Source organism: Manis javanica, chromosome 11 (assembly GCF_040802235.1).
Source record: "Manis javanica isolate MJ-LG chromosome 11, MJ_LKY, whole genome shotgun sequence".
Lineage (NCBI taxonomy): Eukaryota > Metazoa > Chordata > Mammalia > Pholidota > Manidae > Manis > Manis javanica.
Window position 1 is genome coordinate 20583700 of NC_133166.1, and position 20638 is coordinate 20604337.

Genomic DNA, 20638 nt, shown 5'->3' on the forward strand with positions numbered 1-20638 from the left:
TCATTCAACAGAGATTTATTGAGAGCCTACTATGTGCCAGGCACTCATTTAGGCACACCTGAAATAAAAAAGTAAACAAAAAGGATCACAGGAATCCCTGCCTGAATACTTGAGCATTTACTACATGTGAGGCAGCAGTCTAAGTGCTTAACACACACTTAAAATTAACACATTTAGCTTTCATACCCTCATAACAATCCTAATTAATTTCTTACAATTAATTTAGTAGAGCCCATTTGTTGTCATCTAGCCCCTGCAGAACTGTCAACCCAATTTCGGCACCTTGGCATACCCAGCCCAGAGTGTGGATCTGAATAGTCTCCAGAATAAAGTGATTTGGGAAAATGATGACAGAATACTGACATCAATAGATTGAAGTTGGGTTCCCTAGAAGCAGAGCCCAAGATGGACATCTATTTAGGAGTGTTTTTCACGGAAAACCTATAAGCTAGAGAGTGAAGTAGATAGGAAAGGGAAAGAGTCAAACAAGGTGTCTCTTGGGGTCTAGCCTTGGCCTGATCCATGGGGAACTGTCACATGCAGCCGGGGCATAAATCACAGGGCATGATTACACTCCCTGGAGGCAAGGGGGCTGGCCTTTTATGCCCCTCTATCAGTCAGTCATTGGTTATGGACCACCCTGGTAGGAAAGTGGGGACAAGAGGAGGACTGTAAGGGGTGTAAGGATCCTATCAACTGAGGACAATTCTCTGGAGAAGAATGGCACCTATACTGCAGGCCAGAGTGATGGAAGAAAGCAAAGTAAGGAAGTTGTCTTGGTTGGAGATTTAGCAACAACCTGGTTACTCAGGAAGGTTCTGAAGCTCAATTTTCATCACAGAATTGGCCCCACCTTTTGTGGCTATCTTTTTCTGCTCTATGTCAGTCATCATTGGCTGCTGGCTGCTAAATGGGGGCACTTAACCTCCCCGGGGGTGCTCACATTTGGTTGAGGCCAAGTTTCTGGAGCAGTGGACAGCTCCAAGGCGATGGCAGTCAACACTCACAGCAGCTGGGTAAGGGGGCCTGTGTGGGGCTCCATCAGCATCCACTACAGTTGTGCTGCTGGGGAACTGGGAGCAGAAGCAGAATGCCACATCTTGAGAGTTCCTTCTAGTTAATAGGGAATAAGAAGTGCACACCAAATAAAGAACAAACAAGATAACACCAAACAGAACCAAGTAGGAAACAATACAGTTATGTGCCAGAAAATGGGGGGGAACAGAGATTAAACATGATGGTTAAGAAGAGGAGAGGGTTCATGGATGTTCCCTGGAGAGTTGAGGGAGGATATGAAGCACTGGTAGGATTTGATTAAGAGGTCCGGTGTAGTATGTTTGAAGGCAGCTCTCCAAATACATTCGTGGCTCTACTCTCCTCAAGCATTCAGGGGCCTAGGATAATGACTGCCATCCTCAACATGTAGCTTCCAAGTTTACCCTGATTGAATCATTTCTAGTTAGTGAGAAGAGAGAAAGAACAAAATTCCAGGGCTGGAAATTTGCTCTTAAGCAAGGAAGACAGAAGCTGCATACATCCCTTCCGCTCACATCTACTGACAAGGGCTTAGTAACCTGGCCACAACTGACTGCAAGAGAGCTGGCAAATGAGGTTCCTATCTGGGCAATTAGCAGTCTTCATCCCAGCCTCCTCATTCTTCCCCCAGGACTGGTCATGATAAAAAAATGCACAGTCCTGCCAAGAAAGCAGAAGTGCTGTTATCTGATTAGACCGTGTTTTTTATAGGGGGTAGAGGTATGGGCTTTGTGGGTATACCTAAGCCTGTTCTGGGAGTGTGACTTTTGCTCATTTTTTTTTCTGGCGCTGGTGAGTCTGGTCTCTCCTCTCACTGGAGTGGTAGTATCCAAGATACTGGTTTAGGCACAGGGGAAACAGACAGAGCAAGGCTTTCAGCCAACCTTGTGTAGGAAAAAGAATCCTGTTTCAGGTGCCACTAAGAAACCAAGAACATGATCTGCCAGGATGAAATCAGAGAAGCCATCTGTGGCAGTGGTTATACTGACAAAGAATGAGCTCTTGGGAGTGGGAGAGTCAGAAATTAGTGAAGGAAAGAAAAAGAGAAGAAAAACTAATATGTAATGAGCAACCAGTCTCTGCCAGGCTCTGTGCTGGGAATTTTCTTGTTACCTTATTTAACCCTTTTAAAAGCTGTTGATGTAATTATTTTTTTTAATCCTCATTTTATAGATGAGGAAAGAGAAGTAAAACTTGTTTAATATCCAGTTAGCTAATCAAAGAGCAGCCTAGATTTTAACACACACTTACCGGAAGCCAAAGCCCATGTTCTCCCCACTGCAGCTGGTTCCTTTGAGACGCACATTAGATCCTTTCTTGAATTTAAACCCTCTTAAATCTCCCAGCAGACTCTGTGGTGGGTCTCTCTGTTCCCTTTCAGGGATCAAGCAGAACGGTCACAATCTCATCCATGCCCAGCTCTTTCTACCCCCAACCAAGATGCCTTACAGAGAAGACAGGGCATTATCACAATGCTATGGGAATAGTAAGCCAGTTGGGACAGCTCTTGGATGAGGGTCCTTGAGTCTCTACAGTGCTGACTCACAGCACTGGAGGCAGGGATAACATAGAGACTAGCCATAGCATCTGCTGGGAGATCAGAAGGCTTCAATCTCCAAGTATCTAATGTGAATGAATCATTAGTGCATATCCCTCAGAGAGGGGACGAGATCATTTAAATACATCACAAAAGAGCTCTTTTGACACCACAGTCTACAGTTATTCATTCATTCAACAAATATTTATTAAGTACCTAGATGTCAGGCAATGTGTTTGGCACTAAGAATACAACAGCAAACAAGATAGGAACAGTCCCCACCTTCATGACGGCAAGGATTAGCTCACCCACTTCAGTTTTACTCCTATAAAAATGTACCATATCTATGAAGCTCTACTTTGAACCCCTCTCTGTCCCTCCTCTACAGAAGTCGAGGCATCTTTTATTCATCTTACTTCCCTGTTTAAAACTCCATCATAATTTTTATCACATTGTACTGTGTTGGTATGTCTTTTCCTCTACTAGAAACAATGCCAAGGCATGAGCAAAGGCCATGTCTAATACATCTTCATGTCCCATCAACTAGGAAACCTTTATTGTGCCAGTAAGGCTTGGCACAGAGTGGATGCTCAATAAATATTAGATTGAATCAACATTATTTTGAGTGCTGTGCTACATAATCTCTCACATGTATGTGGTGCTTCCAACCCTTCAAAATATTGTTGTCTTCATTTAATTCATTTGGTTTAGAGTTTGGTCCTGTGGATTCAATTAAAAGTGAATGTGAGAGAACTCTAAAATATAAATGGTGAAGGATTGTTATTGAACACTCTTGCTAGCCCTGGAGCTAGGATAACTTAATGACATACTTAAGGTCATACAGCAGGAGTCTGTGCTAGAATCTATGTCTCCTGACTTCCATTTCTGGTCTTTTCCTTCCTGCCTCAAGAGGAAACTGATAAAAGAAGGCACAACGTACTCAGAGAGCCCATGAATGTGACTGTAAACTCCCAGGAGTGGATGTAATGGTGCTCTGGCCCAGATCTTTGGGGCCAAGGCACCTGTTGTCCAGCTGCTGGGAATGTGGGCTGCTGACAGCTCACAGCTGCATCCCTCTCTGCATGTTGCCATGAGCCACAGGGAACTATTTCACCCAAGCCATACCCCTCCTGGGGCATCTCACAACCAATGACAGATGGATGCAGGGATACAGGTCCAGCTTCATCACATCAATTTGGGACAACTTTGAGGGACCATCTCAGTTCCAGAACTTCCCATATGGTCAGCTGAGGCTTCAGTTGCAACCACACTGTGAGTTAGATTTTCTTCCTGCCTACTCCTGCTTCCTCACTTCCATATTGGTACATCTCCCAAGAGCAATCCCTAAAATACCTGTGTGACACTCTCCATCTCAGTCTGTTTCCAAGGGAACCAATCTTTCCCTCAAGAACTGGGCCCTAGCACTTAGTCTGTACCAAAGTAATTTTCAGTAGTGATAGAGGGATGGGCTAAGATAAAGATGGAGCCAGTTAGTGGATCTAGCAGAACCAAAAACCAAAAAGGCATTGACAGAGACTGACAGGGTGGCCAACAGCCAGTCATGGCCACTGAATCAGAACTAGCCACTAGAGGGCCCAGCACTACAGGTCTATAGCTCTGCCAACACCTTAGAGCGAAGTTCTAATTTTGCCCTTGACCTGGCAGACATCCAGCATAATCATCCACACTGGGGGAAAAAAGTGTTGGTCCAGTGCTTCTCTTTTACCTCTTCCGTGGACATCAGCGTCATAGCCTGTCCCAATACCCTGTCACCAAGCCCTCTGAGCCATTACGGATAAATGTTTCTCATTTTCTCATAAGTCTGTTTTTTCCACCCACTGCTCTCATTGTTCCCAAGGGGCTCAGAAGATCAGAAATGTGGAATTCCACACAGTTGGTTGTGACAATTCTCACACAGAAATGGAGAAAATCAGCAACATAATCTCTCTAGTCCTGTCACTTTCCACAGCCCTCCTGCTTCCCCAGCTTGCAGTAAAGATAAGACACACAGGCTTAGATGTGAAATACAGTGGCCAACAGAGAAATGGGTCGTGGGAGTCTTCACAGATGATGAAAAAGTCTGAGAACATAGTGTAATTGAATGAGTTAAATCAATTTTTTTTTTCTGCTGTGAACTTAGTAACAAGACTTGAAGATAATTTTCCTCCATACACTTCTTGGAAGGACAGTTAGTGCTTTGCAGATTTGGGAGGCTTTCTTTATCTCAGGGGGAAAAGATTTAAAGGTCCTTATTTACAACATGCACATTCTTACAGGGACAGAGCTGGATTGTTTGGGAGGGAGAAAGCAAAGCCAGGATGGAGGGGTGGCGGGGACATGCACTTGTCACCCTCCAGTAGTTCTTGCAGGGAAGACTATGAGGACACCTGGGGAATGAGCACCAAGCCATGGCTTTGGGAGTCATGCAGTTATTGGTGCCCAGCTTAGGATAGAAGTAGATGCCATGAGCAAGTGGGCCAGATACATCTAACTCCAACACACCTCCTGGGACAATGTGCTTCAGCTACAATGGGCTGAAGATGGCTCCCCATGTTTTCTAGATCAGTTAAGCCCTGAGGTTTTTGCATTCCCACAAAAACTCAGAAATTGGATGTCCCATCAACCTGGTAAGTGAGGGTGAAGCTAAATTTAATTTTATTTGAATTAGAAAAATTAAATTTCAGTTTGATTTGATTCAGAAAACAAGTAAAGAAATCTAACATTCTTGCACTGTTTTTCAAACAAATGGATCCCAATAGTTGGAGCTCTGGTATCACAATAGCAAATCTAGCGTGGCCACATTAATAAAAGAATAATAATAATCTTTTGAGGGATTACCATGTGTCAAGGAATATATTATTTCATTTAATCCTCACAATGTACCCATGAGGTAGATGGAGACAGAAGCTAAATGGGTTGTACCAGGCCACATGGCACAGTCGGGTTTGTTGGACTCTGTGTCTGTCAAACTTCTATAGCCACCTATTCCCTTTCATCTCACCTTGCATTCACTGATATCTAGTTCATAGCTCACTAATTCATTTAGCCAGATTTTCACTCAATGAATGATATTAATACAGTTACTTGAACAGTGAGATAGATCTAGTAATAGTTTGAAAAACAAAAGAATCAAAATTATAAGATGTTTGCACTGGCAACTGGCCGGGTGTGAAGGACAAAAGTTTTAGAACCCGGTGGACTAGCCTGGAATCCTGGCTCTGCTATTCACTCCCTATGCGGCCTTGAGCAATTTATTTGACTTCTTTCATTCTCAGCTTCCACATGTGCATATCACAAACAATAACACACTACATTTTCATTAGACTGTGAAAATTGAAAATTAGAGATATTAGAGATAATCTCTCTATATATGTATATATGTAGATGTATATGTCATATAATGTATATAAAACACATAGGAACAGCTATATAATTTAATTTGTTACATAATTTATGAGACCCAGTGCAAAATGAAAATGCAGAGCTATGTGTTAACAATTATTAAACACTTTAAGATGGTAACAGTGGATTAAACCAAGCATGAGGCCCTTCTAAGGATGCAGTCCTGATGGCATGTCAGAGTAAGTGTGCAATAAAAGGTTTTTTCTCTCTAGATCAATGATGGCAACCCTCTCCTTTTGCAGCTGAGGAAACTGAAGTCCAAAGAAGATGAAAAAATGCAAATTAGGTGGCAGAGCCAGGACCACAATCCAGACCAGCCTCTGCCCCCAGTCAATAATCTTTACCTCAGCATTTCCCAAGTATATTCTCTATGACGATAATAAATATTCCATGAATATAGGCATCCATCAACAAGCAAGTTTGTGAAACATTGGATTAAGTTTAATCCAAAAGCATTTGCAGAGCTTTTCAGAGATTTCTATGACCAACAGGAATCTCAAAGATGAGGAATGTTGATAGGGAATCCTTTCTCAGAAGCATATTAAATATCTCTTAGAACTCTTTCAGAAATGTTACTCTATACACTGCTGAGGGCAGTGGAAGTTTCCATGGGTTTTGATCTGTGGGTGTGGTTATTCTTATTCTAAATTAGAAGCATATTACTTCCATTAGGACTTTCTGTCAGCATGTCTGCCCTGGCTGACATGTGAGACTGAGGACATAAAAATAATGAAAACCAGACTCCAGGAAGAGTATACTTGTTGAGAGTCACCCAGTTGCTTCAAAAGGCAAATCCACTCTGCCCCCTTAGGAGAAGGATTACAGAGACAAAACATATACCATGACCCCCACATTTTTTCCATTCTGAGTAATTTGCTCACAGCCACCACATTATAAAAGTAACAGCTAAAGTCTCATATGATGGCACATAAGAAGCTTAGAAATCATGATTCTCACCTTGCTCCTCCGCCTATTAGCTATTTGGCCTAGACTGGTTAATTCATTTGCTCATATCTCACTTATATTGAAAACCTCTTGCATCCTTGAACTACCTTTCATTTATATTTCCTTACATTTTATCTGTAGCACTCCTACCCCCAGGCCCTTGAGAATCTCTATGAAACACAGTTTGAGAACCAACATACTAGATGATCTATATAGTTCCTTTCAGTTCTGATAGTCTTTGATTCAAATTTATACAAGCTCATACCTCCACCTATTAATAAAGTTCCCTAGCTCCTTGAGAAATTCTCCTCTTAATTTCTGGGAAGCCCAGAGAGTGGTTCTCACATGCTGTGTTGTTAAAATGCAAGGTGACACTGACCCTTCTGGAGTCCCCAGTATGAAGAACTTGCTATATAGATTATGCAGAGAGAAGAATACATTCCCCCCCACATGGTGCTACACATGGGCTTCCAACAGTGATTATTTATGCCCTTTGACTCAGAATTTTTAGTAAAGCTGCTCTTCTATATTTTGCTGATTTCTCCTCATCCCTGTTCCCTGCCACAGATTGCTAAAACATGAGCCAATGGTGGGGGTAGGGATACAGCTGCACTGAGGCTAGGAGAGAAATCTGTGTGATAAACCTACGATGAACTGAAGCTCCCTCATCTTTGGTTTTGAAGATTCTGTTACTGGACCTACATTGCCTATCTCCTCACTTTCCTTAGGACAAGTTCCCTCCCAGAAGACACTTAAAGCCATCATGGAAAAGAGACTTTTGGTGAGTTGCGCCTAATAGGTTGGAAGTGACTGCTTGCGGTCTCCAAGAAGCAGATGCCAAGATGTGCAAGAGATTTATTGGGGGAAACACCTTGAGGGCTAAAGAGGAATGGGAAGAGTAGGTGGAAGAGCCTCAGACTTCAGTGCGGTCTGACACCTGTTAAAGGAGATGGGGAAGGAAGGTGTACTGGGCAGGAGAAGCCCCAGACTTCAGTACAGCTCTGAGAAAGTCTCAACTGGGCTAATGGGGAGTGGCAGAGCAAAGACTGTCCAATAGAGAGGGCTGCCCTCATTGGGCAGGAATGGCTCGGCTCTGGCATGTCTGCAGTGCTGTCGGTGATAGGGAGAAGGACAGTGAGAGCATGATCATTGAGTGAACACTGCAGTAGATTCTTAAGGTGCTACAGCTAAAGGCTGTCAGCTAACTACACCCCTCCCAGCAGGTTCTCTGTGAGGGACATCTGAGCAGTGTACTCCCCACCCTACCACACCAGACATGCCCACACCTGTGTGAATTCAAAAAGCAGATGTAATTTAAACTCAAACTGAGGCCTATTATGCACATTTATTACAAATATTTATTGAGCCCATAAAAGGTACTGGCACTCAGCACTGAAGCAGCCCCTTCTTCTCCAGTGGAATGACTGAGTCTGGGAAGTTTTCAAATAATGGGTGAGTTTATTATTTTCAACAATAGGCATGTTTGTATAGCCTTTATTATATATTAATATATGTCAAACTTACTACAAAAAACAATTATTAGGGAGCTTAAGGTAGGTTTGTGATAAAAATAACTCTCACCCTTAGGCAGCTCAGAGGAGACTTCTGAACTTTTCCTCATACCAGTCACTGGATGCTCCAAAGATGAAGGAACTTTTTAGTAGAATTGGCTTTGGAGGTTACCAGAGAGACCTTGAAACTGATTTGGCAGCCAACAGGGTGGCACAAGGGCACGCTCCACCCCCAGGACCCTGCCAGCCAAGATTCAGGATTTGCTGAGAGGCAGGCCCAACACCTGTTGTGGCTTCTGGATCAGAGTCAAAACTTGAGAGGGAGAAAGGAGAAAAGAGGAAGGAACTGGGAAAGAAGGATTTGTAGCTAGAAAGATATGACAGCAGGCGTTTCAGAACCAAGCCAAAATTCATCCCAACCTAATCACCTGGCAAAAGAGATTGTGTCTGTGGTCAAAAGACCACTGGGCATGACATCTAAGCTCTGCCTCTAACTCCCTGGCTGACCTTTGTCACTCAATGCCCCTCTGGGCCTGTGCTCCTTGGCTGTCATCTACAGACCTAGGCCAGATACTCTTTAAAGTTCTTCCATTTGAACAGTCTATGATTCTGATGGCTTCCTAAATTAATCTTGGAAGAGCCTGAAGAGAGGCATGAAAAAGAGGGAGTGTAGGATGAAAAGAAATTCCAACAAACCCAGAAATTATATAGTATCATGTAATATAACATACGTAGCCTAACATAACACAACATAACAAGTATTATGATAGGCAGGAGAGTGTAGGATTGGGAACCAGCAACATCTCTAAAGTGGAGCTAAATTCATGATCAAGAAATCCCAGGCATCAAAATATGACTCTGTTCTGTCTTTATATAGAAGCACAGATGACCTGGGAAGAAAACTGGTACCACCTGTCAGCTGGTCCTAAAAGATCTGAGATTCATATACATTCCATTCACACACAAACCCTCAATATTATCAATGCAAAGATGGAGCGGTCTCTATCCTTTCCAGAACCTTCCAGTTTTCTTTTCTATAAACAAACAATTTTTACTCCGCTTTATGACTGCATTTGCTGTTTATTTTCACCTAGATAAGAATGCTGGGTTGGGGGAAAGCATACCATGGAATTTTTCCCACGCCTAATATTTTAGGATTCTCAGAGGAACAGGGTTCCATGCTCTCTTCTCATTTATTTCTCCTGTTGAGCTAAGAAAACACCACACTTAAAAACAAAAAACAAAACAAACACACACAAAAAAACCGGCAGTCAAGGGGATGGCAGAATTAGCAGCCAATCAGGAGAAGTCTCCACAATCCTCAGGCCTTCAGATACTGTAACTTCCAGGCTACCCCGCCCACAGGGTACTGGGTCTTCTCTTGAAGTTTCTTCCACTTAGAATTAAGCATGACTGAGGGCTATGGTCCAGAAATACAACCTCTTGACCTAGTCTCTGGCAGACAAACAGGTGTAGGGAGAGTGACCTGCAGGGAGAAAGTACTCTAGGGTCCCTGGGAGACCAGGCAGAAATGAAGACAAAAGGGTGTGGCATTCACGAGGACACAAGAGCTGCCACCGGAGGGCTGTGCTGCCTAAATAAATAATGGCTTGCTTGGCAGCCGACCCAATCTTCAGACACAACTGGGGCCTTACAGGTAGGGGTCTGTTGCCCTTTAGATCTCAGCTTAAACATTATATCCTCCAGGAAAAAGGGTGCCATACACAGTTATGCACACTGTACACACCTGGGGTATGCCAATTGCCACATAGAAATGACAGATTTAAATGTTTTCATGACAATTTTCCAGCCATTGGCAGTTAAGCATTTTGAGGAAAGGGCAGCTTTATTTCTGATACACAAACGTGCCATCTGGTCTGCCAGTGACCCTGCTGAGAAGCCTTTCCTAACTTAGACTGCGTTTAGTGTCCCTCTTAACTACTTCAGAAGGACCCTACTTCAGAAACAGACAATTCACACTGGACTGTCACCTTTGTGAGGGCAGAGACTGTGTTTTGTTCAGCTTTGTACCTTAGGCCTGAGAACAGTGCATGGCTTGAGCACAGGTTCTATGGTATTTGTTGAACAAGTAAGCCACATGTTCATGTTCTGAGCCAGTCCTTGCCCTTACAAGGCTCTTGCCAAGTGAACAGAGGGCCTGGCAGAGTGGAAAGAGTACTCACCACATCCTGGGTTCAAGATCTTGGTCTTACATACTACATGACTTTAAGTAAGAAGTCATTTCACCCCAGTATCCTTGATGCAAAAAAAAAAAAGGATAACCTTGCCCTGTCCACCATAGAGGGCTATTATGAGAAGCATTTGAAAAGAACCACTTGGTAAACTGTAAAAATACTAAACACATGAGAAGTGAGGTGCTGTTCCAGGGAAGATGGATCTATGAGGGGGGCAGGACCAGGAGTAGCCTTATATCTGAACATAGTAAGTAGTCACCTTCAACAGGAAATGAAGGATTTCTGCATCAGGCAGTGCTGTTTTGATCACTAGGGACAAAACCCCAAAAATGTCAAAAGGCAAATTTATTGTTTCACATAACAAAGGGAATGTTGAAGGTAGGCCTCCAGGATAACTGGAAATAAGCATAATAATGTCACAAAGTAGTCTGCGTTCTTCTTGTCCTCCCTCTTCCTCCCTTCCCCTGTCATCCCCTAATGCACACAGACCTGCCTTCTTCTCTTGTCAGCCTACCCACTACAGACTGGCTCCCTCCATGCAAGGGACATGGCTACCAATAGCTTCTGGCTCCATCTCACATTTTTGCCACCTGAGAGGGACTGAGCCCCTTAATTCCAACTTGCAAAATCTCCCTTTGCCCTGGCTGACGTGACATACTCACCTCTGTGCCAAGGCTGAGGAATACTATGATTTCTCTCTCCTACTGGAACCTCTTGATTAGAGGTGGGGAATGAGCTTGTTCAGACTGAAGGAAGGTTACTGTTCCAAGGAGGGATACGTCTACCAGGCAGACAAAACAACAGATGTACACCACAGTTTTCTATAGATCATTCCCACACTGAGACCTGAAATGCCACTACTTGAAATCACTGAGTTTTGGTTTGGGTTCTGCTCCGTTAGGCTCATTTTTTCATCTACCTTTTCTGAGTTCCCTATGTCTTGCCAATGGGTTTTTGCTATGGATTAAGTGACCAAAGAAATGACAGTAGAACATTCCTGGGATGAAAGGGTTATACCCAACTTTATTTCCTCAATGGCAGGTCAATCACTAAAATCTCATTCACTCAGAGTAAGTCTGCATGCAGCAAGCCAGTCTCTGCTCTCCTGCAGCCTTGCAGCTGTGCCACCATGTTGCCCAGAGCACTGGGTGGAGCTCTTTATATAGAGTCAATAGCAATGTATTGCTCACACATGTGTAGTGAGCTAGCTAACCAGGGTCAGGTGAGAATCCTGGCCACAGGAACTTTCATTTTATCCACAACCTATAACAGAAGGAGGCAATAAGAAGGGTGACAGGAGCAGGAAGAGAGGCAACTAAGGAAAAATCATAGTCTACTTTCTACTGCAAACCTTCAATGAAAAATCAGAGATGCAAGCTACAAATCTAAAAAGACTACTTCCCTTTCTAGATCTGGTAGTTACTGACTTTACCTGCTCAACATCAGATCCTAAAATCTTCTGTGCTGTGGCCAGTTTTGGCTCAAGTGACAATGTAACTGACATGGGATGCTATTCACCTAGTCTGACCACTTTCACTTGCTGTTCTGTAGCATTCCTTTCAAATAGTCTCAAACACAGAGTTTAGTGAAACCAGTCTCAGAGAGAAAATATTTCTTATCCAACATCACATACTAAAAGGGAATTAATGGTCAAAATAAGATCAGACTCCATGTCATCTGACACTTGTTTTTCCCATTATACCACCCTTTGTTTCTTTGCACATTTATGACCTGAAAGATGAGCTATCCCTTAACCTCCTTCTTTCCATCTCTCCAGGTCACCTATTGAGATGCCTCCTCTAGGTCAGTTTCACTGTATTACTGGTTAGTCGCTTCCCGGTCCCAGTCAACTGGCTGTTGTCTTATCCTCAGGAATCAGGAATGAAATTCCAATACCAGAGACACCTGCCCCTCACTGCCAGTGGTGTAGTGTTCTCTTCACTACTCCTCAACAGGAACCCACTCTTTAAGCAAACTAGTTTTGACTTGTGGCAAATTTTCAGGCATCATTTTGGCTAACTCCTACTTATCTCTCAGATATCCACTGAGACCACTTTACTTAGGAAGTGAAATAAAGTTTATTTGGTCTGTCTCCCCAGTCTGGGTCAGGAATACCTCCTATAAGCACCTATAGGAGCCCGTACTCCCACTAACAAAACATTTATCATCCTGGACAGTAAGTTCCTGCTTACTTTGTCTCTATTCCCCACTCTACCATAACTTGTATGAAATCAGGAGACCATTCCTATATTCTATAACATTATTTCCCCCAGGACTCTAAAAAGCTCAGCACATGGCAAATGCTGCATAAGTTATTTATTGAATGAATGACTAGAACTCTGATTCCTAATTATTTGCACAGTAGTAAATGACAAAAAGATATGAATACTTTATAGTTGAACACATTATTCAGATGCGAAGGACCTTTTATGTTAAAAGGACTCATTACACCAGCTATCATTATAATAAAACCTCTGCTTCTGATATGGAGATGTAAAAAAAGATCAGTCTCTCCACAAAAGCTTCCAAGACTTAAATGTTTAGAAGGGCCCTGCTACTGCCATAAGGAAACATCACCACCAGAATCAAACACTGCCTTTGTGAAGTTACTTCACCTGAGGCTGGACTCCCTGCCTCTGGTCTCTTCCTGAGTCTACTTGGCATCCACATATTGAGTGCTCACTGTGAGTCAGTCCTTGTTTTAAGTTTTAACATGCTTCACCTCATTTAATTTCTACAACAACCCTAGGAGAAAGGTTCTATTTTTATTCCTTTTAATAATGGGAATACCAAGACACAGAGAGGTTATATGACTTGCTCAGAGTCACCGAGTTCGGTGGTGGAGCTAGGATTCAAACCCAGCTCTTGCTCTTTGTCACTATGCTACAAGACTCTTCTATATCTTCTTTGACAACAACCTTCTATCTTATTTAGACTGACCTCTTTCTCTTATCCAAATGTATCTTGGACTTGTCCAACTCCATGCATCTAGAATATCATGTTTTTAAGAATTCAGAGGAGTCTGACAGATTATCTTATCAAATACTCCTATGATATCAATGACAAAGTAATAGCAAGTGTCATGGAAAGGAAACCAGCTTTGGAACAAGTAAGACCTAAAGTCAAAGTTTGGCTGTTTCAGTTATCGATGGCTGTGTAACAAACTACTCTGTAACTTAACAGTCAGAGCAACAGCAACTTATTATTCCTCATAATTATATGGCTCATCTGGGAAGTTCATCTGCTCGTGTCACCTGAGCTCACTCATGGGGCTACATTCATCTGGAAAGGTTCACCATGGCCTCACTTACATGTCAGCTTTGCTGGGGAGCCTTCCATGTGGCCTCTTATCCTCCAGAAAACCAGCTTCCTTATCTGGTGATCTTGGTGAGAGGAGGTGAAAAGAATTTTGGCCATATGTAGAGAAAATGAAAGCTCCAGAATTCTCAACTGACCCTGGTTGGCTTGCTCACTGCACACATGTGGGCAGTATGTTATTATTGACTCTGTATAAAAGTGCTCTGCCCAGTGCTCTGGGCTGCACAGCTGCAGCAGAGCAGAGGCTGGAGTGGTAGCAGTGCCAAGGACAGAGATTGAGACAGCTGCAGGGGGCAGAGAGGCCCAGAGGCAGAGACCTGCTTGCTGCGTTCAGACCTGCTCTGAGGTGGACGGGATTCTAGTACTTGACCTGCACCATGGGAATAAAGTTGGGTGTAAACCCTTTCACCCCAAGAACATTCCATTATCATTTTTCAGTCTCACTGAATCAAGAGTGAACTTGCCTGGGGCTGCAACCCACTGCAAGACAACATATTTAATCTACCTCACTTCCTAGCTGGTTGACCTTGGGCAATTTATTTTCTCTCAAGGTCAGTTTCCTTATTTGGAAAATTGTGAAGCAATCCCAATTGTCTCGGGTTCCTGTAAATATTAAATGAAATAATGTAGGTCATGTACCTAACAAACTCTTCGCCACATAACAACTGTTTATCCCATGTTAGTTTTCCCCCAAGTCATATAGTTGACATTTCTAGGGCCTGGAGACATCCTTTCTCAACTCCCCATAATATCTCTGAGGTCTGCTAAAATCCTATACTTCAATCAAAATGCAGTTTTATTCTTACCTTCTTTACAAAAATTTCCAAAATTACTAGCCTTTAATAATTGTCTATATTAGGAAATACCAAAATTCTGTGAATAAATTAACTCTTTACAGCCTTTCTCCAACCCCATAAAAAACTTGATTGTTACACGTGAATGACTTGTTATGCATCATTTGTAATTTGACTAGTTAGATATAATTCTACCCGTTTCTCCCCAACTTAAGAAAGCATACTGAAATGTGAATGTCTTTGTTATCCTTATTGTCTGCTCTAATTTATTTTATAAAGATTAATCACTTGCAAAATTAACCTCATTATTAGCAACAAATTACTTGTGATGCTTCACTTGTTTAAACCACTCATTTGGCACTAAGCACACACTCCTTTATTTTTAAATCTTTTCAGGGATATGTTCTGTTTTCCTAACTAGACTAAAAACACTAATAAACCCAAGGACCTTGGGATATATACATATACATGTAAATATATGCATATACATTTAACTTACTTTGTAGTTCTATCATAGTGCACTAAACATAATAGAAGGGCAATACATATTTCCCAAACACTCTCAAGGTTTATGTGGACAATGAGCATGAAGCAGCTTGGAACAGTAAGAAGGAAAACTGGATTTAGAAGCACAGGCTCTAAGCTTATATGCTGACTCTGGGGTTCTGGACCAAGAATTTACTTATCCCTTGAGCTTCTATGGTTCAATAGAAGATAGTGGATGAAGACAGTGGGGACCCTTGGGTACTTAAAACTCAGGCCATTGGATGTCAATGGCAAAAGGATCACTTTTATGAAAATACTGTACAGGCCTGATCCTTCCCTTACTCATTGATATAGCCTAGGATGAAAAGGCAAAAGAAAAGGAGATGTGTTTGGAAAATATTCTCCTGGTGAGAGCACTACAACGTTAGACTCTGAGATTATTCAGCGTTGTTAACTCTAACAGTTTTGCACAGTTGCTGGGAGAAAGCATATTTCTCATATCTCCATGATTATTCTGATTACTGAGAGCTATTTGTATTAAATTAAACCCAGTTATTATTTTCTCAAAGTAAAGTTCTCATCTCCAGGGGACTGGAGAGGCAAACATTCATAGGCATCCTAAGTGCTCTATAGTTTACTTACAAAACCCACCATGCCAAATTCCTAACCATATAATTTCCTTCAATACTTCTCTTCTTACCACAGTCAACTCATAAAACTCCTTACATTGATAGCTCACATAATGCCTGGAAGATAGCACAATAAATGTGAGCAGCTTAACTAATCTCCAGTTGCATAGAGGGCTGCTCTTTCTGTGATAATTCCCACTAACAGTTTGTTCTGTTTATATTTATAAGTAGCACAGTAGAAGCCAACAGAATATGCTTAATAAGTGCTTTTGAATTGACTAGAATGACCCATACATTTTGGTTCCTGGGGCAGTGGAGAAAACTTTCTAATTTAATCCAACTCTGGCTCTTTGCAGCTCAGAAAGAAGTCTATTATGAGAAGGGAAGAGGATAAAACCTTCGGGAGGTTGTTAGCAATTTAACACTTCTGTGCCAAGTGGGAGAGTTTAATTTACTCACTAAAGAGAGCAACATGATCTCCTGGGTATGGCAAGAACAGAGCTACTGCTAATAAAGAATCCTTTCATTTGTTTAGCCTTTTGTAGGTTACAAAGTGCTTTCATATCTCTCACCTCACTTGAGCACCCAGCAACCATGTCAGGCAGATGTCATTAATCTTAATTTTACAGAAGCAGAGGCTAAGGCTTAGATGACTCTGTGACATGCCCAAAGTCACACAACTAGGGAAGGGCAGAGCTAGGACTCATACCAAGATATTCCTGGTTGAATTAATTATTCTTGCCTTCTTCAAGGCAAGACACTTAATATAGAAGTTTAAGCAGGAAATAAACTCTTGGCTCATAAGGTTGGGAAAGTATATAAGATATTGTGGTTATCTTCCCAATATCTGTTCCCTTTTCTTGCTATCTCTATTAGTTGTTCATTATCCACTCCCCCCCTCCAAACTCTACTATGGAGCCAACATGCTTTTGGGAAAACTGACCCATCCTTAATTCAAGGAGAAGAGCTTAGGCTCATGCTTACATTACTTAGCATAGTACCATCTCCTGGTCACAGTTATTGGTTAGGGATAGGCATTTGACATTATATGGATCAATGGGAAGAAGGAGAGGTTCGCTGAGCATTTCAGGGATAAAAATCTCCTGAATTTTCTGACAAAGTATCTGGAAGCAACTGTCTCCCACTAGATGTGAGGTGAATGGATACAACTGCCTTTTTACAACACTGTGGATGGCAGACAGGGTCTTTGGCAACACCATTAAACTACCAGATCCAACTAATTCTTAAGTATGACTGATCTCTGGACCACAGTTTTATAAACCATGAGTTACTTTAGTTTACTTTATGGCAAATAATAAAAAACTCCACTCCAATGGGCCTATACACTGATGGGCTTCCTGTTACTGGCTTGTCTGCCCTGGAGTAGACTAAGGTGACTCAGGGAATGGAAGGAAGAGGTGCAGAGACAAGGGCTTCAGGGACTGGAATTCAATTCTCCACGATACCAGGCCTCTTCCTCTCCACCTTGCACTCATTTGCTCCCATTCCCTCTACTGCAGATATGCTTCTTCCATTACATGGCAAGTAAATGATCCCCTGCCACCTCAGCATACCAGAGAGTGCTGGCAGGAAAGAAAGGCCTTTCAGATTGAATCTCTGAGGAGAGTTTAATAAAGAGATCATGTACAAAATATGGGTAGAAATACCACAAAGGATAATGTAGAGCCCCAGGGCTAGAAAGAGACTGGTAGAGAATTGTTACCTCTCTGAAGTCTGAAGGGTTGAGGGAAGGTAGCAGTTACTGGAATCCAAGACTAAAGGGCTATGTGGAGGGTCACCTGGCATGAGTTGTCCCAAGTGATAAATCAGGTTGCATTCCAACCTCAATCTCCTCCTTCCTCCAATTACTTGCTGGTGCTCTCCACTGGCCAAACAGAGTGGAAGCAGAAGAGAAGCTAGCTTGTGTATATACTCCATACAGGTCAACCTCCAGAGGCACAGAGTGGCCTGTAGAAAGGTGGAGTGTAGATTTTAAATGGGCATATTGAAGATGTCCTGTACACTAAGGTTAGCAACCTGCAGAATGACAACATTCCTTTTTCACACCATCTGAATGTCAACCCCATTAAAGAGATTCTTGTCCCATTTGGGACAGTGGCTCACTTCTTGGACCAACTGTATAAAGATATACATTTCCTTACTCCCAATTAATATTCTCTAGAGTTGGCCTTGGAAGAGTATATCAGGGAGAGGTTTATTATAAAACATAAGTGTCACCAAGAATGGGGGGAATATTTAGATCTTACCTGGTTTTACACTGACTTTTTTAATTAATGAAATAAAACCACAAGGCTAGGGCTGTCACGAAGCATCTCAGATCAATGTAGCAGTGTTAGGATGGGCAATCATGTTATTTTTATTGTTTTTGTTATTAAATTATAGCATTAGTTTTATTACTGTTAAAATAAAGTATTATTATTAAATTATAACTTATTGGTTTAGAAGCAGAACCTTTGCTCATAATAGCAAAAACTAAAAATTCTTGTTATGTTCTTACAATGGAATATTCAAGAATGAAAACTGTGACAAAATTTTGATAACAAAATATCCCATAAAATAACACAGATTATTAAAATCTTTTCATAAAACTAAAAAATAAGTAAAACAAACAATGTATGGGATAAACACTTCCTCCCCAAAAGTAGTAATGAAAACAAAATTCAAGAGGGGGAGGCAAGGGAATGGGATAGGGATGGAGAACATAGGAAGATGTAAATTATTTGTTCTTAGCTTAGGCATTAGGTTCTTAAATATTCATTTTATTAGCACAAATAAATGAAAATAAATAAATGAATAAAAGGGCTCTGCACTGGACCAATGACAACAGTGTATCATAAACAGGATTATATTTAATCCAATACTCTCTATTTACAAACAATAACATTCTTCACCAAGAACATGTTCATAACAGCTTTATTTGTAAGAGCGAAAAACTGAAACCAAATGTCCAATCCAAAGAACACCAACTGAAGTTGATGAATGGTTAAACAAAATCTAGCACACCCATATGGTGGAATACTACCTAGCAATAAGAGGAGAAAACTAGCAATGAACACAATAACCTGGATGGACATCAAGGGCATTATGCTTAGTAAAAAAAGCTAGTTTTAAAAGACTATTTACTGCATACCTCCATTTAATAACTTCCTTGAAATGACAAAACTGTAAGACATGAAGAACAAACAAGTGGTTGCCAGGAGCATGATAGGTTTGGTTGGAAAAAAAAAGCGTAGCAATAGGGAGCTCCTTTATGGTTATGGAACAGTTCTGTAACTTGAATGTGGTGGTAGTTACACAAATATAAACATGGGATAAAATTGCATAGAACTATATAAACACACACACTTACAAAAACAGCATATTATAAAGATACAACATTCTAAGAATGTTGGTACAGACATGTGAATGGACAAAAAGAGCAATGGAATGGAAAAGAGAGACCAGTTATGAATCCAAATACATACATAAATTAAGTATCTGATAATATGACAATTCAAATCAGTAACAAAAAAGATGGATTATTTAATAAAAAGTATCTGTCTTAAATAGATCAAAGGTATATATAAGTACAAAAGGAAAATAAAGTGCTAGGAGAATGCATGGAGTAATTTTTCTTAAATAATCAAGAAGCAACTCAGAAAACATAAAAATATTTGCATAGATGACTACATAAAAATTAAAAATAATGCATAGTAAATAATACAATAAAGTTAAAAGATAAACGACAAGCTGGAAAAAATGTTTGCAAAACATATGACAAAGAAACTGATTTTCTTAATATATAAAGGGCTTACAATAAGAGACAACCAATATAAAAATGGGAAAAGGTACCAACAGAAGTTAACAAAAGCAAATTAAAAAATAGCTATAAAATATATAATATGTACAATCTCACAATTTTAAAGACATGAATTTGAAACTTTTTAGAAGTTTGATAATAAATTGTATCAGCCAAGGTTTAAGGAGGGAAAAATGAATTAATTGACATGATAGAAGGCCAGAGACCCTAAGCCCTCAGGTAATTATCATCTCATTCATATATTTATTCATTAAACAACTCAGAATCCTTAGCATCTACCTGTGCTAGGCATTATTGGTGCTGAATATACAGCAGTCAACAAAATAGATAAAAACCCGTGCCCTCACAAAGTTCACTTTGATTCAGGTAAGGAATAGGGAGGTATGCTGGGAGCATTATTTGAATGAAGAAAGGAGTAATATGAGGGAGAAACCTTACCTACGTCACTTCTCTACATAAGGATCTCCTCCCTTCCAATTGTCTGGCAATACCCTACCCATCTACTTGAGGGTTCTTCTCTAATAAATCCTACTTCCTTCCTGACTTCTTCCCACCTGACATTGTAAAATATATTTTTAAAAACTATGACACAGTACATAAGGTAGTGTTGGTTTTTACATTTCTTGCAATGTGCACAATTGTATCTTGGACATATCAGATGTTTAGCAAATGAATAAGTGGGCTTTTGTCAAGGGCAGCATGTGGAGTATGTGAGCAGTCTAGCTGTTCTGAGAGAAAACAGATGGCTTGCAGGCAGGGGGCAGGTGGACAGATGACCAGGCTGCTGCTCCAAGATACAAAATATACCTCATATTAACTATGCAATAAATGTGAATCATCAATACTGTGTCAGCAACTATGAAATCATTTTTAATAAGCCATACTATAGCTAAAAGAAATAATGAAATACAGCAAAGGCAGTCTAACAGGCACATTCATTTTTGTTTGACAATTTGAAAACAAAGT

General features: G+C 41.0%; 1 protein-coding gene across 1 annotated transcript in view; it reads right to left on the reverse strand.

The window, feature by feature from the left end:
- POLD3 (DNA polymerase delta 3, accessory subunit) overlaps window positions 1-20638 on the reverse strand; it is a 158735-nt gene that overhangs the window by 122364 nt on the left and 15733 nt on the right. The window lies entirely within an intron of this gene.